The 20,986-nt window shown below is 39.7% G+C and overlaps 1 pseudogene across 1 annotated transcript in view; it reads right to left on the reverse strand.

Moving 5' to 3' along the window:
* The window catches only part of LOC310891269 (nuclear pore complex protein Nup153-like), a 270,187-nt pseudogene extending 249,201 nt beyond the window's left edge, over nt 1-20,986 (reverse strand). Inside the window, exons 1-11 of the transcript in view lie at nt 20,948-20,986; nt 18,332-18,542; nt 15,959-16,207; nt 14,616-14,755; nt 14,408-14,533; nt 12,131-12,226; nt 7,671-7,720; nt 4,867-4,993; nt 2,769-3,242; nt 1,435-1,527; nt 1,109-1,196 (exon numbers count right to left, since the gene is read on the reverse strand). The product of the transcript in view is annotated as a nuclear pore complex protein Nup153-like (transcript). The remainder of the gene's footprint in view (nt 1-1,108; nt 1,197-1,434; nt 1,528-2,768; nt 3,243-4,866; nt 4,994-7,670; nt 7,721-12,130; nt 12,227-14,407; nt 14,534-14,615; nt 14,756-15,958; nt 16,208-18,331; nt 18,543-20,947) is intronic.

Here is a 20,986-nt window from a genome sequence, read left to right on the forward strand (position 1 = left end):
AGAAGAAGACTTTTGGGAAAAGATCAAATTCAATAAAGCCCTTTTTCTTAAAAGATATCTTTTCCACAGACACACTTTATGAAACTGTTGAAAACAATTGCAATTGCTTAAAAACAAAATTCAGAAAAGGGTTTTTAACGTAAAACACTCCACTTCTGTTTGCAGTTTAAATTTTAATCCACAGGAGCCATTGTAAGCTAAGGCCCAAAGATTCGCAGCTTTCGCCATGTATTTGGAACTGAAGCTCTTTCCTATTCTTTCTTCACCTGGGCTGAAGGTGGGACAGGAGTGTTGAGTTTTACAAACATTTCCTTTTCAATTCCACAAATTGTATTTACTTAAAATGAAACACCGATTATCTGGCTAATTCTCTTAGTACCTCATTTACAATTACATCCTAACACGTAAAGGAGATGCAACCCATCTGCTTTTCATCTTGCACTTTTACTTCCAGCAACAAACACCACTTAGAATAGAAGGGGGCAGATGCACCCTAACAAACGCAGCGCTTAATGTAATGCTCTCCTACATTCATATTTATAGCAGATACTCTATTAACCATAAGTCGTGTGTTGGTTTTTTTTTTAATAAAAAATGCTAGCGTATTTTTTGCAGCATCTTTTTAAAAGGAGTTCATTATCTCTCCAGGATTTTTTAGAACGTCTAAGACGCTTCCTTCCTTTAATACGTGGGCAGTGGTGAAGGGACCACCAGCAAAATCTTTGACCTCCTCTTTCTGTGTGTTGATGTTGGTTGAGGTGGTGGTGTCTTTTGAAACAAAAGAAAACAAAAACAGCTTTCACAATGTGACCTAGTTAGAGCAGATTATACTCACTTTTGTTAGAAACAAGAATTTCCAGCTTTCATGCTTCTCACATAAGAATCTTCACAAATTCTACTTACTTTGCAATGCTTTATGATTACAAGCAAAACAAAAAGCAACAAAACAAAAAAAAAATATAAAAGCAGATCTGTCACTGGAAAAATACTGCAGAAGTCCAACACTGCCTGGAATTGCTAGCATGCGCAGACAGGACAGATTGAAGATTTAATAAAGAAAAAAAGGAAAATCAGCACTTCAGATCTGAAGTGCTAAAGTTTCAGTTACCTAGGGTAAGAAAGGGCGTCACTGGAGTACCACTGGGTCCAGAAAGTTCTGCCGATTTTACAACGGGAACACTAAATGTAAACCCAATCTGCTATGAACAAGAGAGGTTTTTCAGATTCTCAAGCCACAGGAACTTCAATCGAATGCACACACAAAACCAAATCTGAAAGCTGCTCTTCACATTTGTAGCACGCATGCTGAATGACAAATTATAAGCCAGAAGCCTACATACTTTTCTCCATCAAGGCAGATTCTGCTTTAGTGTTCTGCAACAGCCTACTAAATGCCTAAGAAAAAAAGTCAAGCTCCTTTATTATTTTACTTACAGAAGACGTAGGTAGCACTTCTGCCTCAGTAGATTTCACAACTGGAGATGAAAACGCAAACTCAGGACTGCTAACAGTACTTGTTGGTTGTATCTGTATTTTCAAAAGAATTAAAGGTTTATATTTAAGAGCAACAACTACCTGAATTCACTACCCAACAGAAGTCCCGCAGTGACGTCGAAAAACCTGATGTTTGAGTTATTTTGCAGATAAAAGTAATAATAAAACACAGGGAAGTTTCCAAGTGGGTATAGGACAATATCTTCAAAACCAAATTCCAGAAACTGAGAGGAAAAGCTGGAGATGCTACTTAGGTCTAAATGCACGGAAAAGCAAGCCAGGAAGCTGAAGAACGGCAAACTCAGCCCAATGATACTCCAAGAACTTCAGCAAACACCTCAACATGTTAAAGCAGCTGTCTACTTCAAACCGTACAAAAAATATTTCAAGTACTCTGGAACAGATTAATGTTTATTTTATTGCAATAATATGCCAATTATTGCACCCTAGGCTCATTCTATGTGAGGCTTATATGACCACGTTACCTCTAATTTAATAACTTAAATAAAGTTGTGGTTTAACCATTGCAGGCAACTAAGCACCACACAGCCACTCGCTCACTCCCTCCAAATGGAACAGGGAAAAGAACTGGAAGTAAAGAAGTAAAGTTGTTAAATTTGAGGTAGCATTAATGACTCATCGCATGTAATGGCTACCTGGAAAGACAAATGCCATAACCCTGTACATACTCCCCACTCCTTCCCCTTCTTTCCCCCAGCATTTATTGCTGAGCACGATGCTAAATGGTGTGGAATATCCCTTCGGTCCTCTGGGCTCCGCTGTCCTGGCTGAGTGCCCTCCCAGCCTCTTGTGCATCCCCGACCTCCTCGCTGGCAGGGCAGCGTGAGAAACAGAAAAGGACTTGTCACTGTGTAAGCACTGCTCAGCAACAGCTAAAACACCAGTGCCTTACCAACACTGTTTTGCTCACAAATCTGCAACACAGCATCATCTACTACGAAGAAAATTAACTCTACCCCTGCCAAAACCACTATAAATAACTTGGCATAAAGTCCACACCCCCCTTCCCCCGCAGACTTCCACAGCATTTGAAGCAGTTATACAATCACGTTAAATGGGAGTTGGCAGGCTCTAAGACTGAGAGAAGCAGAATCAAAACATTTATGCCTTTTTCCCCAAACTGGCATACAACCCCAATTCATTCAGCTGCGTAGAAACTAATATTTGTTAGTTTCATGAGCACCACAGAAAAAGTCAACTCGCAATAAAGCAGTATACTCATTGTAAACATTATTTATAGCATAAAGATTTACCTTGCCCGCCGCCGTCGCTGCTGCATCTGCCATGCCTGCCGCCTCCGTTGAATTTGCCACGCTTGTCGTTGCCGCTGTTGACTTTGCCTTGTCCTTTGTCATCAGCAGATATGGCATGCCCGCCGCCATTATTGGACATGTCAAGCCTGAGGGCACTGTTGAACACGTTATGCCTGACGTCGCCGTTGTATATATCATGTCCTCCACCTCCTCCTCTGATAGATCTGTCAAGTCCTCCACCTCTGATGGATCTGTCATCCCCTCCACCTCTGATGGATCTGTCATGCCCTCCACCTCTGATGGATTTGCCATGCCCGTCGCAGCTGCTGGAGTTGCCGTGCTCATTGCTGCTGTTGAAACAGCGCTCGGTGACGCTGAGACAGCGCTACTACCAATGAAACTAGAATTGAACTGAGGCAGCGATGCAGCACTGATGGGTAGGGGTATGTTCGGTAGCACTGGTTCCTCCACTTCCTAAAGTTGCAAATTTTAATTTTTCTTATACAAGACATACTACTTTCTCACCCCATCCCACCCAATTTATTAACAAAATTAAATAGAACAAAAATCCATACAAATTAAGAGAAAGCAAGTTTCCAGAAGAAATCCCGATCTCCCCACCTCTGTCTACCACGTCATTTTAATTTATGGCAGGCCTGCTTCCACATTATACTCTATTCAACAACTGTACAGCAAGAACACTGAAAGTTAACTCAAAACCTGTGCAGAACAGAGACGCACAGATCACATTTTTTTTCTTTCTTTTCTATACTTTAGTCATCAAAGCTCTGGAGAAGCATCATCCTTTCTAACTACCCTCGCATGGCTTCAATTAAGAGTACACTCTCAAGACAAGTGAGAAAGTGTTCCTCTTGCAAAATTAGGCGGGATAGCTGCCAAAGTTTCTAAAGTCACTACAGCAGTGAACGTGGAAAAAGGTAATGTTTAAAGAAGCAGGTAGGTTCAACAACCAAACTAAACACAAAAAGCACCAAAGAAAGTCAGACTAGCAGCACTGAAGATTGTGTTCTGGTAAATACAGTCTATACCATGTATCAGGATGCAAATATAAAAATCAGAAAACAGCCTCTTAACAACTTCAATTTTCATCCCTGCCACTTACTTTATTTGATTACTAAGATTGGATGAGTTATGTTTTAAATGGCATAGGAAATCTGACCAAAATTTGTACAGTACTATCATGATCTACTTAGAAATGACTAGGAAGGGATGTAAGTTGGTACTACTGATATTCAGTGCATCCTGTAGCTTACATCTGTTTCACAGTTTTGATTTGAAAAGTTTATGGAACTTTTGATATTTGGACCATTATTTTATTTGCGTTACAGGAATAAACAACAGTGTTTATGATTTCTTTATATTGCATCATCTGGAAGTCCCATTTAATGATTTGAAACTTAAATTAACTTAAATACTTAATATTAACTTAATATTAATTAAATACTTAATGTTAACGTAAATACTTAAATTAACTTACAGGCAGCTTATATAACATCCAATAAAAGAAAAAATAATCTGAATATTCATGGTCATAGTTTTATGGAATAGATTTTTCCTATTAAAATGAGAAAAAAACTCTCTCACAATGAGTTTGGTGAGTATCAAAAACTGAGTCATCGTTAGCAGACATGCAGAATGCTCTCTTCTACTACTCTTTTTCACACTCTTGGCCTGTATCTTTCTGTATGACTTAAATATGAAACCAAAAATTAAGCTTTTTTTTTCTTTTTATACTTGGCACTCGTTTCAAGTATCATTCCTGTAGAAAAACTATACAAACCTTCACCAAAACTTCTCTTCTTAGGACTCATTCATTCAATTGCTAACGAGAAATGTTATAGTTTGAAGAATCTGAAGAGAAGGTAAGAGAATTAAAAATTTCAAAATTACATAAGCAAAGTTCAGGTATTCAAACACAGGAAATCAATTGGAGCCTGCTCTGAAACCCACAAGAAAACAAAAACAATGCAAAAATAAAGCGGTATTGTTATAATTTACTATGATGCAATAAAACTGACACACTTAGCTAGTTACTTCAGTAAGCTCAGTGACAGCAATTAATTTAAGAGTCACTTACCTGTTCTTGTACAGCTCTTGATAAATAGTGTATTCCTCTTTCCCTTCTCATTTTGCCACCTCCGCTACTCACTCCTGAAGACAGACCATTGGACGCAGCAGTACTGAATTTGTAGCTGGTCACATTGCTAGCACACGACAGTACAGAAGTTGGGGGAAACAAGAGAAAAAAAAATTACCAGCCAAATTTTTTTTTCAAGATATTAGAGCTGTTATTAGTCCTAGAATTGAAACCTGCTGATCAGAAAAAAACTAAAGCTGTCTCACAAGTTGCTAAACGCTGGTAAATACTTGATGTTCTAAATAGGAAAAACTTTATTAACAGCAGCAATGAAAAGGACATACATAAGTGCACCGTTCACACGGGAACAATGACTAAGCCAGAAGACCTGAAATAGAAGAGCTGATTTAGATTGTTATTTTCCAGTGCTTCCTTTAAATAGGACTGGTTCTCTGATTCTGCGATGCACGTGTATCTTTTGCAGGGATATAAAAGAACAGCTCACAAAAATACAGAAAGAGTGCACATATGCACACATACACATGGGAAACACTGCCAACAGCTCTGATAGAATAGGGACGCCTCAGACTTGTGTGGCAAGGTAATATGGCCTAAGCTTCAGAAGCAGCTCTGGCTTTCATGTGGCCATCAGCAGGAACAGCAGAGGTGTTTGGGTATGCCAACATTCCAGAAGTCTTTTCAGACATGAATACAGATCCCTTTTGTAAGGCATACAAAGGCGTTTTTCTGGTACTTAAAAAAGCCTAGCTCAAAACCAGAAAGATATCCTAATCCAAGAGCAAATGGGGAAAAAATAACCCAAACCAGAAGTGGAATAGGGAATAACTCTAACAAAAGTACTATGGCAAGAAAATGAAGTATGCCTGGAAAAACCGTGACATCAAAGCTTATCTTGCAGCCAATCAGTCAGTCAGTACAGAAGTGCATTAGATCGCACTGGAAGACACCAGGTCAAACTCCCACAATACTGAGGAGGAGAACTGGTCTAAACTTGTCAAATACTTGACAACAGCCTGCTTAGCACTGTAACTGCATAGAGGAAGACAGATCCCTAAGGCAGATGCTCAGACTTTTCTCTAATCCAAACTGTCAATCCATTAGAATTCTGAAAAAAGTCTTACATCAAAATAGATCTTCATTCAGACAACTATCGCTTGCCCATAACAGCCCATATTCCTCTTTCTGTTAACACCTGTGAGCTTCAAGGGGGCAAAGACAATTGTCAGCCTTCAAGCAAGTCTAATCTACAATTGGACTCAGGTTTAAAATATATACACACACACACACACACATAGATATATAGCATTGGTGGGCCAGAGATTTACTGAGTATTCCAACTCAACTGTCCAAAGGGACTCTTGCCAGCAGATCAGTGTGGTGCTCCTGCTCCAGAACATGGCACCCAACAGAGACCAGCATCACAAAAAACACTACCACCACTACCTACTCTACAAACAAAAGGTAGGGCACTGCAATAAACTTTGTGAACGAAATCAAAAGCAGTATGAGTTTGCTGTATCTCCTTCCTAAATGGAGAAGTAGAAAGGAGTTCTAGCAAAGACAATTTAGAACAGTTTGAAAAAAACATAATTAAAACCCAGCACCTGATTGCACCTGTACCAGAACCTTAAAGCCAGTCGCTTCCACCCCTAAAAAGGTGGTTGTTGTGAAGTCCAACTTTTAGATGCCAAAACAAAGTGTTGAGTTCTTTCTGCAAGCCAAAGAATGCCCATGGTCACATAAGAATTGCTTGGCAGATGAGCATAGAGTCAACAAAATTCCCTGCTACTGTTCTTTGAAAAGAGCGACCCCCTAAAAACCGAGTGCAAAGTCCCTTAACTCAAGCATTATTACCCAAAATACCATTTGCCCAGAAGGAAAAGCCATCAATATTATCTGGAGGATAACTCATTTGACCTAAACCAAGAAAGCAGTATAACACAAAGCAGTCTCCTCAAGAAGAAATTCAATTAATTCTGCTGGATTTTTTTTATTTTAGAGATGAGTTAGCATTTGGCCTCAAATGATTCTAAAGAACACATGGTCTTCATGTGAACTCAAAGCAGACAATTAACTTCATCATGAAAGGAGTATTAAAAAAAAGAATAATAAATCATAAATCTTCCTCCATGTTTTTGCTTAAAAAATAAAGAAAAAAACACATCAATAAACATCCTCCTGAACTGTAACTCACTTCCCCTACTTCACCTTCTAAAGAATACTTCAGAAAGAATCATCCCATTAGGACAGAGCTTTCAAACTGCAAGCAATTAAATAGCTAAAACTAATAGCTTTTCCCCTAGGGAACATTAGGAGGGACAAATTATTTTGTTATAAGTAAACTGAGTTATAAACCATGAAATATCTGTCAAAGCAAAATTTGTAACGCTACAGATTTAGTTAAACTACAAAATGAGCCATATTTCCTGTAGAAGGAAAAAATTAGGCCTCCAATAGCAAAGATCCTTTCTGTGGATACAGAAAACGTGCCTCATTTCCCATCTTCGTATCCTACTCAGAAGATAAACTTGGGATAAAAAGTGGTGTATCAGTACTTTTATTCTTGCTCATCTTCCTTCCGTTCATAAAAACAACAATTTTCTCAAAGTTATATTGATCTTCAAACACAATCCAGACTTTGCAGCTCCCTCAAAATACAAAATTTTCATTGGATTTCCCATTCCTTTTACTGAGAACTGTCACCACCTTTCAGGTGCAGACTGTACTGAAAAAGGAGATGTCTTTCTTCCTTCAAGTAAGTTTTAAATTAATAGATGTCATACCTTTCAGATGGTTCTGCTCGCTGTTCTGCAGGCAAAGTCTTCTCTCTCATCCCCTGCAAGTTAAGTTTAGTTCAAGACTTAGCTGAATATGTACAGAATACACAAAGTACCAACAACCACTTCATGTGTTTTTTTGTGGTTTTTATTTTATTTATTTATTTTTAATTTTATAGCACTGAATACACCTCACCTACTTAACGTTGTTCCCTAATTCAGCATTGTGGGTACAGTTCAGTTAAATTTTGGGGCTAAAGTAAGCACACTGCTTCACTCAGCATTGAGGACAAACTGATAGAACACTAAATCAAATTTGTCAAATCCTCTAACAAAGAAAGTAATTATTTTAAACAAAATGACAAAAATTGTGTGTGTGGGGGGGAGAGTTTTCATCAAAACTTGTGTTTACCAACCCCGTAAAAGGGACATACTTTTCTGTTTTCTGTCATTTATCAACAAACAAGGAAAAAAAAAACCTCTACCCCCCTAAAAACTAAGCAGTTGCTGCTACATTCATTTTAGAACTTTACCAAATGGAGATTGTGCTGGCTAAACAATACAGAGATTGAAAGAGTTAAAAGCAATAAGCAACCAGTATTACTGACCACTTTGATTTCCAGCCTAAGAAGCCCATACACTTAACACGTGGTCATTTGTACACTCAGACTGATACTGGAAACACAGATGTTTTCGCAGAAAGAGATGCCCATTTAATTTTATGGAAAATTTATTAGACTCCATCTACTCCAAAGCAATCAAAACCGATAACTCAGCACATTGTCAGAACTCTCACTTGGAGCACATAGCTCACCTGGAATAGTTTACACAGAACACGAGCATGTTTCATCAGTGACAGCTTTGTGTACATGAGAATATAAAAGGAAAACATTTCTGTCTTTTAATATTCTTTCACTGACAACAGGATGACTCAATAGCACATCATGACATCGTGAAAACAACCACAAGACACTGAGTGTTCCAAAAACAGAATTAAATCCATAAAAGCTCAATCTATTTCACAATGGTTCCCACTGCCTTAAAGCTCGCCTCAAACATACTATCAGTACTTTTTGCAAAGATAGGATAACAATTGGTTTGAGAAACATTCCAAGACTGGAAAAAAAAAACAGGCACATAAGGACTCAAAAATGTACTCACTTGGAACTTTGTGTCTCCTCTCTGGCAAATTTTGCTGGACTGAGTAGTTGAAGTCGGTGATGGTTCAGAATACCGCGTATAACGCATCGGTTGACGGTTTACCGTTGGTGTCACAAGTCTCTTAACAGGTGGAGGCTGGAATGCATTCTGGGATTCCAGCTTTGAAAGGGAAACAGCAATCAATTTATCCTTACGTCCACCCAAATTAATTCCAATATTTATTGATGAAAACAAATTACAGAACTATAAACCTCCCCCCATCGGTCTTGGCACTCAGTGAATACGATTTGAAAATTCTGAAGACCGTTCAACTTGTAGAGGGAAATCACCAGAAAACCAGTAACGAAATCCATAAAGCTATATATAAGTAGCCAAAGTCTGACTGAATTCCATTTCAAAATTTGGCAGTTAGCTTCATAGACAAAATAATTCATGCTACCATAATTAAAATAACCCATGTTCCTAGAATATGCTCCTATCTTTTCCTCTGCCCACACTGTGATTTTTTTTTTTCAGTAGCTTAATTCATTAATTTAACATTCGAAGTGTTAAGCAACTAATTATACAGGCTTCTGGGCTTCACATCCCCTACATTTTCCCTCTTCAAAGTTACACAAACAATAGAACACACTCAAAAAAACCAACTTGTCAGTCTTACAATAATCTCATTCATTAAAATATGATCCAATGCTTTACATGTGCATTAGATGCACTTCAAGTAGTGGGTTTGACTTCCCTTTTCAAAGCATTTTCACAGACCAGAGTTAATTTTTAACACAGACCACTGCGTGTTCTGCAAAACTGACTTAACTGAACTGTCAGACAGAAAACAAACCCTAAAGGCTACAAGATTTACCGATGGCTCCGCCTGCGGTCTTAAGGATCAGAAAATACAGTCTTAGGAAGCATGCTATTGTTCAAATCAATACCAACAGGAAATTTTTGTTTACGCTGCAGCTTTAATTTCACAGTATCTCCCAGCTCTTAGTAATAGAATTCACACTCTCTCTAAAGTATATAAAAATACATCTTTCTAAAAAATATTACATTCAGTTTGAAACCTTGAATAAGACATGTTTTATGTAAGTTCACAAATCTACTTCGAGTGAACGACGGTTCATTGCTGGTTTTAAAGGTAAAAAAGAAAAATATTAATTCCCCCAGTTAGGCATTCAATACACCAAGAGCTATTCTGCCTGGTACAGCTCCTTGAAATAAGAAAAATACCACATCACTGCTACCCACTGCAGAAGTTTAGCCTGAGTGCACAAGTGTTCCGTCAACCGCATGTTCACTTTAGCAGGAAAACACACGATCGTCTCCTCAGCAAATAATTGCTTCTCATCACGGGCTACCCTTCTCCCGCCACCATTATGAATTCTAGTATTATGAATAGACAATCTATCTCCTTTCACCCACTGACAGCTGCGTGCAACATTCATTTAGTGGCTGACAATTTCAGGCTCTCTGTTGCAAATCTGGCAGATCTTTCTTAATGCCTTATCACAGGTGTATTGCTATAATATAACTGAGAATTCACACCAGATTTGGTTTTAGTTATTTGGATAATATTTATGATATACTTCACTTCTCCATGCCCTTGTAATTTGGCAGATGGTGAAAAGATGGTCCAGGAAATCTGAGATGTTTGTAAACTCTGAAGTGATTGTAAACTTAATTATACATCCATCCAATCAAGGAATTAGCACAGAAACTTCTTGAGACACTGTCCCTTTGCTCATTAGAACAGAAGATGAAAAGTTTGCACATCTTGTTATTTCCTTCAGTCACCTGATCTTCAAGTGGTCATCTAAGGGTTTTGTAATTTAATAAGCCCAAGGATACCCCTAACTAAAGTCATCAAAAAAAGATGACTAGTTTTCATTTTTTAAAGAAAATGAAAGGAAATCATGCTTTACCACAGCATTATCACCAGTTCTGTGCTACCTCCAAATAGGAATTTAGGAGCGTAAGATTTATAGCGTCGGAAAAGAAAAAGAAAAAAAAAAACCTCTACCCCCCTAAAAACTAAGCAGTTGCTGCTACATTCATTTTAGAACTTTACCAAATGGAGATTGTGCTGGCTAAACAATACAGAGATTGAAAGAGTTAAAAGCAATAAGCAACCAGTATTACTGTCCACTTTGATTTCCAGCCTAAGAAGCCCATACACTTAACAAGTGGTCATTTGTACACTCAGACTGATACTGGAAACACAGATGTTTTCGCAGAAAGAGATGCCCATTTAATTTTATGGAAAATTTATCAGACTCCAACGATGGTTCATCGCTGGTTTTAAAGGTAAAAATGAAAAATATTAATTCCCCCAGTTAGGCATTTAATACACCAAGAGCTATTGTGCCTGGTACAGTTTTGCAATTTAATGATACCCCTAACTAAAGTCATCAAAAAAAGATGACTAGTTTTCATTTTTTAAACAAAATGAAAGGAAATCATGCTTTACCACAGCATTATCACCAGTTCTGTGCTACCTCCAAATAGGAATTTAGGAGCGTAAGATTTATAGCGTCGGAAATTAACAATTTTCCTCCTCTTTACTTTGAATGGTGATAAAAAGCACAAAAACTAGTTTTCTGTGCCCGAATGAACACGGAAGTCTGTACAAAGTCTATATGACCACTCAATCAGTATTTTTCTATTTGTGATCATTTCTTCAAGAGAAAACTTGCCTCAACAGGAATTTTAATATGCAGCTTCACCCCAAGTTGGGGGACAAGATAAAACGACTTGGTGTGTTCTAGAGCTGTTGCTCTCAACTTACAAAGATAACATAATTCTTAACCTGAGTAATCTTCACAGCCCATCATCTATTGTGGATACATGCCAATATTAACTTGATTTGATGTCTATGTTGTCACTGAGGTTTGAGAAAATTTTTCTAATAGTGATAAAGCATTGAAAAAGTTATCTACCTCAGCTTAAGACATTATTGGTTCTTACCTTTCTTCGTTTGGACTGGAAGTCAGTAATATCCGGTTTATCTATGTCCGGAGGCTGAGGAAAAAACAAAGCATAACTATTAGAGGGCAATTTTTTTCTCCTGAGAGAGAGGGTTCCCTGCAACAAAAATGTGGGGGTTCATGGTCAACTTACACAACACAGCAGCAAAACAGATGCCATTCTTTTAGCATCCTGTTGAAAAAACAGCGCAATAAATTAAACCGGCCACAACGTAAGGAAGAATAATTTTATCTTTATGCTTTGATGGCACATTTACTAAGTTTTATAAACACATGAAGCAAAAACAGATTAAAAGAAGTGCTATTTACCAACAAAGGGCTTGACAGCTTCTCCATTGCCTCCAAGATGCGCCGTGCTGAGGTACTTAAGGTAGCGTGGGACCACACAGTTTCTTGTCCAGCTTTCGCTCTCTTTTGTGCCTGAAAAATTAGCATTTTAAGTGTTACAATGGTCAATTCTGAGCTAAAGAGGCATGTATTTTACGTCCCAAGGCTACACTGATGATACAATCAATATATTCTGATGACAGAGAAAAATGCAGTCACTGGGAGTTTAAGCCATAAAGAAGAGAATACGTTCGGAGTTTAATGAAGTTTACCTTGGGCCTCAGTGCATCTTGCACGTGCTTGTTGCACGAGCAATAAAAGAACTCCGTACTTGTAAAAGGTCAAGACGGATGATGCTAGGACTGCTAAGGCCTCCGAAGCAGTAATCAGGGAAACAGAACTCAAGAAAAGGCTTGTGGTACAGAAAGCATTTTCAGTAACAACACAGACCTCAGAGTTTCACGATGGTCTAAGTGTACCATCTTAAAATCAGTGTATACAATCATAACCAGGAACTAGTTTTACTTCTCTCTTGCTTCCTCCCTTCCCCCAAGATTAAAGTTGGCTGCAAATCTTTGTCTTAAAAGATAAAGATCTGATTTAAACTGTAACAGATCTAAACATTACACTGAAAAAGTAAACTGTTTATTTGCACCACCCAACTTCAAATATCAGTCGAAAACTTCCTTTGGTGTGACTTTTTTTCTTCCCAGGTTAAACCACTCATATAACCACACTGTGCTTATCACACGATGTGAAGACAGGAAGCAGACCACGCAGCATGTAAAAACACAAGTGAGACTCACAGAACCACAGAATGGTTAAGGTTGGAAGTGACCTCTAGAGATCGCCTGGTCTACCCCCCCGCTCAAGCAGGGCCACCCCGAGCAGGTTGCCCAGGACCATGTCAAGTCAGCTCTTGAAGACCTCCAAAGAGGGAGACTCCACAGCCTCTCCGGGCAACCCGTGCCAGGGCTCCATCACCCGCACAGTGCAAAAGCATTTCCTGATGCTCAGACAGAGCCTCACGTTTCAGTTTGTGCCTGTTGCCTCTTGACCTGGCACTGGGCACCGCTGAAAACACAATGGCTCTCTATGCTCTTTGCACCATCCATTCAGGTATTTATATACACCAATAAGATCCCCCCAAACCTCCTCTCCTCCATGCTAAACAGGCCCAGCAGTCCCTGCCTCTCCTCAGAGGAGAGGTGCTCCCAGTCCCTTGATCTTCTTGGTGGCCCTTCGCTGGACTCTCTAGTACCTTGCTGTCATTCACAGCAAGCAGCAAGAAGCAAGCTACTCTCTCCTTTAAAAGCCTAGTATTTTGGTTCCTCTTTTTACCATAATGCAGTAATATTGTAAAAAACAAAAATAGCCGACCAAAGAGGGTTCCCAGCTTTGCACCACAAGGTTTCAAGGTTTCCCGTAAGTGAGGTACTTGTACTGCCCTTTTTCCGTTGCATAAATGGACTGTCAGAACAGAGCCAGCAAACCCGCGTTTTAATTTTCTTAAAATTCCTTTTGATTTATCGATAAAAGTCACTTTCATTTAAATATATTCCTACCAAACCTGATTTGACTTTCCTTTTCGATTCAGCTCTAGCTAATCAGAGTTGTCAGCAGTTTTTATTTGCTATTTCCAAGAACTCTTGGGGGCAAATAACTCTCTCCAAGAACTATATGAATCGTTCAAAACAGAAAGCATGTTACTGCTTATCTTGGGACTGCATTTAGTCCTGCATGCCTCTGTGTACCAGAAGAACAAAGGATCAGCAAAGTTGATTTTAGATATTTTCAAAGACTGCAGGTTTATACAACATATCCATAGCATGAATGTAGGCATGCTTGGAAAAGAAGATCCACAGATAAATATTAGCCAGGTTTGACTACTGTAGCTTTTGCTACCATAAACACAAGTTTTCAAAGTTATGCTGTCATTGGCTTTTTTGCATCAAGTTATTTTAACGTAATGTAGTCAGAGGCAGACAATGGCACTTAAATGGAATTTTTTGAAAGACCTAACAACAGAGGAAACCCCAACTACCAACAACTAGCCCAAACTGTCATTCTTGTTCTTTCTGACAAGTATTACCTGTGGTAAAAACTGTCATTAAAGAATTTAAACAGAAATCAATCTCAGACGTCTATTTTTGTAGACCAAGAGGGCAGAAGAGCAACTGTTACCACATATTCAGCTCCCTGCTCAAAGCTCCTTTGGCAGTGCTGCTTTTTTTATTTCCATCACTATTTCCCACTACACTACTTTTCTCATACCTGATAAGGTTCCGTGTTTGGCTGCCTTGATCTTACAGCTGCACCACCGGCATAGGCCGTCTTTCCGGGGTAAAATGGAGAAAACCCAAGCTGGTTTTGCTTAAAAACAGACGTGCTTCCACGTACCTACGGAAACACAGTATGAGAAGTGGATAGAAAAACAGGTACACATTCAAACTGATTAAAAGAAATACTGTGCAGTACTTACAGGACACAGTCCTCCAAAAACAAATAAACTGAATGCAGGTTTCTTAGAGCTAGCTGCAGAATGCTGCGAGAGGGAATGAGTTCTTTCAGCTTCTGTGGGCCAGAGCAGTGACGATGAAGTATTTTTTAAAACTGCAACATCTGCCAAAATGACGTATGCTAGATGTAAATGCCTCTCGTACGTACAGAACTTTAACAATAAAGATCACACTAATTCAAGTTCTTCAATACAGAAAAATAAGCATGACTTCAGCTTCTTTAAATAGATCAACTTCACGTACAGACTGAAAACCAAGTATCACCTACAAACTTGAAAACTGTTCACAGAGCTGCAAGTAGTTTTCAGCAATCTTACCAAGTTAATACTGTGCTTCCAATGCAGATTTTTTTTTCCTTCAGGCTAAGATAAAAGAGGACCGCATAAACATCAGTGCATTTGTACGGACAAAGCTTTTTTCTGTGTTGGTAAAAGGCTGGAGGCCAGCACAGATCATAATCGCATAGGTTTTAAACCTGGAAGATTCCCCAAAGGCTGCTCTAAGAGTTAACGATCTTCTGCCCATGTATGTTTTACGAAGACACACCAGAAAGTTCTAGTGCACTCAGGTTATATTGCTAAAGCCCAGCAACTCTACTCTCAGCTGTACAAAAGTTCTCTGGAAAACCTGCTGAGCACACGTCAGTCCCTGTCTATATGGGGGACTAGAAAAAGCTGCAAACCTGCTGTTCGCCCTTTCAGCGAGAAGACCTACGTACCAACCTACATCGACACGATGCTTATTTTTTATTTTAAAATGGTGTGCTTTCCTCAATGAATTTGGCAAAAGACATGAAAGTATTGACAGCTGAAGCCTTCTACCAAGAAAGGTCAAAAAACAGCCTATAGCTTATGTCAGAGTAGTTTCTTTATCTTCTCTTGCTGAAACACAGGAAAACATCTCGTGTTCCTATTTGTCACCTGCACTTATTCACATTTAACCAGCTGTCTGTTAGATATTCTGAGTCACTCTTCCTTCTAGACAATCAGCCTAGTTGTCAAGCTACGGCAAGTCAGCCTGATTTCCTACCGTCCCAGTTCAAAATTTACATATAACCTAGCTGAATGTGTATATTTCAGCATTGACTCTTTCTAACATCAGGGTATCATAAACGTATTCCAAAGCACGCTTCTATTAAAAAGGTGATAGGATTATATACTTCTAAAACACTAAAAATTCAATTTAATTCTCGCATCCAAAGTTGACATTCACCTATTTTATTTACTAAGGTGATGTGGAATATTAAAGAACGCAAGGTACTTCACATTAAAAAAAAAGTCAATTAAACAGAGAACACAAAAATCACCTTCATCAGATGCTCTAGAGGAGGAATCACTGGTTGTTGAGATGTTATCATCGTCTTGTTGAGAGGTAGAATCTTCTATTTCTTTTACGAAGGACAGCCTAGGACTGCCAATGCCAAATACAGAAGATGTCGAGGGCTGACAAGGTGGGACAGGAGAATCCAGCGTGGTATAATTCAGACGGCTCCGATGAAGAGAGGGCCTTGTTAACACAACTGGGAAGTTCAGTGCTGATCTACTTGTGGATGGTTCTAGACAAGAACAGGGAGATAATTAGCTTTGCTATAGACAAGCTCACAGAAGCCAAAACCTGTTTCCTATCGACAGCCATGCTATTGCCAAGTTCTAAGCGCAAAAAGAGAGAAGCCAAATTTAACTTCTTCCTCACCCAGATACAGTTGCATCTAACTGTCTGGCTACAACAACAACACTGCTTGCGATACACAGTATTAATGTTGCATCCAGAAGTAGTTAACTATGAGGATTTACAACACCACATTCTGACCCCGTGCTCAAATGCTCTAACGCTGACTTGGCCGTTCACTAAATCAAACATATATACTCCTTCTCCCATGTACAGCTTGCAATAAGCTTTACAAAATTTGAGATTACACGGTAAATTACAGATAACACTGCAGCTTCCATAATATTGGAACAAAGGTTACATTAATCTGAATACACAACATGAAAATGAACGTTTGCAGTACTTTTTTCCCAAGTTCTTCCATATCAGCTCACGTTAGAGGCAAAACATCATCTCCTACCCATTAACTATTGGGATTTTGACCCAAGGGACAAGGATGTTGACCCAAGTAACCAGATGAGCATTTTTCCCTCTTGAAGCAAAGGGTCTGCAAACAATGCCAGTGGCCTGGAATAGGTGGCCTTGAAGTCTATCTTGCTAAATGAATGGAACTATTCATGGGTATTTTGCCTGATGAAAGCCTACTGTCTCTCCCAGGAATCTGGGCAATTCAAATGACTTTGAGCCACTATCCTCTTGATACTTGAACTGAAGCTTAAACTAGTTAGTTCAATCTTCATAACCACTGCAGTACCACTAATTAGCTCTCCAAACCATGAGCAGATTTTTAGGACAGCACCGTTTGAGATACAGAAAGTTCTTCAGGCGGAAGGCCACCCAATATAGGCTCCAGCACACTGATACCTCAGAACTGAAGAAACACATTGGTTTCAAAATGTAGTAATAATTAAAAAAAATAATCTTATTCTTAAGCATAGTAAGCAACACCCACGGACAGCAACATAAGCTGCAAAAGGTTCCAGGGTGTCCACCTGCTCCTGATCTCCTGGAGTTAGCAAGCTTGCAGTGCAGCTGTTCTTACTGAAAGCTCCTTTCACGCAGTTACATAGGAAAGCCAACATGTGTTCCTCAGTCACGAAGACCTTCTCTATTCTTTTCTCCAAACTCATTCCCAAGCTACAGCTACACAGAAAGCCATCAATCTCCTTGTTTACAATTAGATGAGATTGGAGGCAAAGATATTTCCTCCTTATTTTTTGATTCTGCCAACAACAGAAGCAACTGACTTTCCACATTATCTATGGTTACCTACGCACGCTCAGACAAAACTTCTTTACTTATTAAAAGCTGACTTCCCCAAAACAGCTAATTTAAGAGAAACTCAAATAAGAATAGATGCAAATTTATACAACAGGACTACAGGAACAGTGAGAGGCACTGGATATAAGACAAATTAATCTTTCATGAGGTAAAGGAGTTGCAAACCTCGTTGCCAACGGTCCAAATACCTTTTCAAAGACACCCCCTCCCCCCGCGTAGACCTTAAAGTTATTGAATATTTTAAGGATAATAATCTCATAAACCACATCCGTGCACAAGTTCCCCAGTTCACCATCAAGTTAACGAGGAACTTTACTAAATTGATCAAAGCCCAAAACAAAAAAAAACCAAAACAAAACAAACAAAGTCGGGACACGAGACGGAATTTTCCTCTGCCATTCTAGCATCTAGTCTTTTGTTTCGAAGACTGCAAAACAAATTAATTTTTTTAATTGCCTTAGGCAATTAGACAGATTTTCATTCCATATCTTTTAAAAGATGGAAAATGCAACCCAGCACACTTGCAAATGACTTATTTTCAGCATTTAGCACCTGGCTAATAGAGTACCTAAAGTTAACTGATGCCTTCCAAGAGCATAAGATGTATGCTTCGTAACTGTGTATACAGTTTAAAGCTAAGACGGTTTCACAAACAGTTGTTTTGACTTTTTTTGTTTTTTTTTCATTCTGTCAAAACCCTCTTTCCAATTTCCTTTTGAAATTCAGATTCAAAACTAGAAATCTGTGAATAAATACAGATGGCCAGAATTCCAAATGATTTTTCACATACCTCGTCTACTAATTCCTGCTGGTTCAGGCGTGAATCTCTCATCGATTATGGTATCTTCATCTGAATAATCGTGGTGATAGTTTACCGGAGTCTCCTCCTGGTTTGCAGATTCATTTCTGTCTACACACTCCTCCTCACGCTTATTGAAATACTTCTGCAGCCAGGCCGGTACAATATTTTTCACAGTTTCTGTCATTCTGCTAATTAATCCCTGCTTGAAAGAAAAAACACTTGTTTAATTACAGAAACGCAGTCAACAGCATATGCTGGGATACCACCTTCCACGGACCTTGAAGACAGATATTATACAGCAAATATTCAGAAGACGACGACGAGGTTGATCCCTGGCATAGGATCGCTACACTTCTGGTAAACCTAAATTCACCTAAGATTGATTTACAACTACCTATCACTTTCTGCACTTCCAAGTGACCTTGGCAAGGTTCAAAGTTTTGAAACCTCTGCCAAAATTCACCAGCAGGTCGTCAATCTGCAAGGCTATCAGGAAACTCTACGCCTGAACAGCTCCTGACCTACAGACTTGTTCCAGGACTCTTCCTCTTCGCACCCTCCCGTGAAAACCAACTAAACCAGAAGTTCAGCAATTATCTACTGCGACAGTCAGGACCATACTACCCATTAAAATCAGTGAATCTAAATATTTTCAATTTTAGTAATGCTGAATTGCAGTGACTATACGCACAAAAACCAGTTCTGCTCTCAACAGTCAGGCTAACCCAGAAGATGTCCTGGAAGAAACACAGCTATAGCTATAGCACCAGCACCTCCTCTTGCAAGAGCCTTCTAAAGCTGTTGCTGTATTTTGTAGAAGACTGACTCTGCGGCATACATCGGGTACGATCGGAGAATTCCCACCTGACCAAAAGCCCCAGGAACTACGGTTAAATAAAAGATAAATTAATATAAATGAATATAATTAATAATAAAAATTAATAATAAAAATTAATATCCAGAAAGCTGACAATCATGAGCTAGGCATCCTGCTAATCATCCCTCCTGCAGGCAGGGGGAAAAAAAAAAGGTAAATTAGATCCAGGACTAGTTCCCAGGAACTTTGAAGCTGCTAACTATACTGCCTACAGTGCCCAGGCACCTTCAGAGCTTAATGGTAAGAGACAGAGGGTTTGGTGGGCTGTAATTACGATCACAAGCACACAAAACACATCTATTTAAGTATTTCTAAGAATCGACTTATCGACTAAAGTTGTAGGGGGAAGGATGAGAAAAACAGCGGGGTAGGGATCAGAACCAGAGGTATAACCTCACAAAATCGCATCGGTCGCTTTCGTGCCTCCCCAACTGCATCACTGAGAGACAATTAACATTAAGCCACAGAACCTTCTGCAGAGTGGACATGATATTGAAAATAAACTGAAATTAATTGACAAATGCTCTAAGCAAGCTATCTGCTCAAAGCTCGTCCTTTTACGTTATGAACATTTGCACGATTCGTCTGGTTACAAAGCTAACTGCTATAATAAATGCACACATGTAACACCTATCAGTTTGTCTATTTATCAAATCATTAAAACTCTTCCCCGATAAGTTACTGTTAATTTGATCTGCGCTGGATGTGCAGCAGCCATTCTCTGTGCAGAATCCCCCAGATATCCCCACGCACGTGTTTGCTCTGGCACACTCTTTAAATAAACCTACTGGAAAACACGCAGAGATAACAGACAATGGAAAAGTTAGAAAACCATCTCCACTGATTATTTTCAATCCACGTGTAAGGTTTATCAGTTAGCTACACAGTGTCGGCACACGCAAGCTATGGCACTTTCAACATTAATGCACTGTTCAAGCCAGAGGTTTCAACGGTTGCTCTGTAAGCGTGGGGAATGTTTGCATTGCCCTTCCAGGCCAGCTTTAGATGGACAAGATTGATTGTCAATATGTGGTATAAGGGACTTGGCATTTCTGCAAGTGATAAAAACCTAATTGAGCAGCTATCCATGCGTAGCGCTCCCTTGGTTTTGCATATGATAATCAATCCCCTCAGCTACGTTGCTCATTTAATAGCGGAGAGGTTTTGGCTGAACAAACGTGCAGAGGGCATCTCCAGAGCATCTCTCTGGGCGTCCTGACATTTCTTAGCAAAGAGCTGCTGGGAGGGATCTCGGCGCGTCCCCCCTCCAGCACGGGGATTTTCACACCCCGAATTGACGGACCGCTTTCACCATCAACCTGCTGTACCCTACAGCACAAACGAGAAGCAAAGCCTGGCAGGTAACGTTCAGAGAATTGATGATGGGCTGAGGAGGGGTGCAGGGAGCGGGGAAAGCCCTGGGGGTGGCACTGGGGGTCCTGAGGGCAGCGGGCTGGGGGTGAAGGGGAGGGGGAGGAGGGGGGTAATGGGCTGGGTAGAGGGGTAAGGGGGTAAGTAAGGGGCTGAGGGGGTAACTGAGGGGGTTAGTAAGGGGCTGAGGGGGTAACTAAGGGGGTAACTAAGCGGTCGAGGGGGTAACTAAGGGGGTAAGGAGGTGGGTAGGGGGTAACTAAGGGGATAAAGGGGCGGGTAAGGTAAGGGGGTAAGTAAGGGGGTAACTGGTGGGCTGAGGGGGAAGGGCCCGCTGTGGGGGGGCCGCTCCTCACCCGCTTGCTCCTGGCACAGGGGGGCTTCGCGGCGCCCAA

The sequence above is a fragment of the Anser anser genome (genome assembly GCF_964211835.1).
Source record: "Anser anser genome assembly, contig: HAP1_SCAFFOLD_60, whole genome shotgun sequence".
NCBI lineage: Eukaryota > Metazoa > Chordata > Aves > Anseriformes > Anatidae > Anser > Anser anser.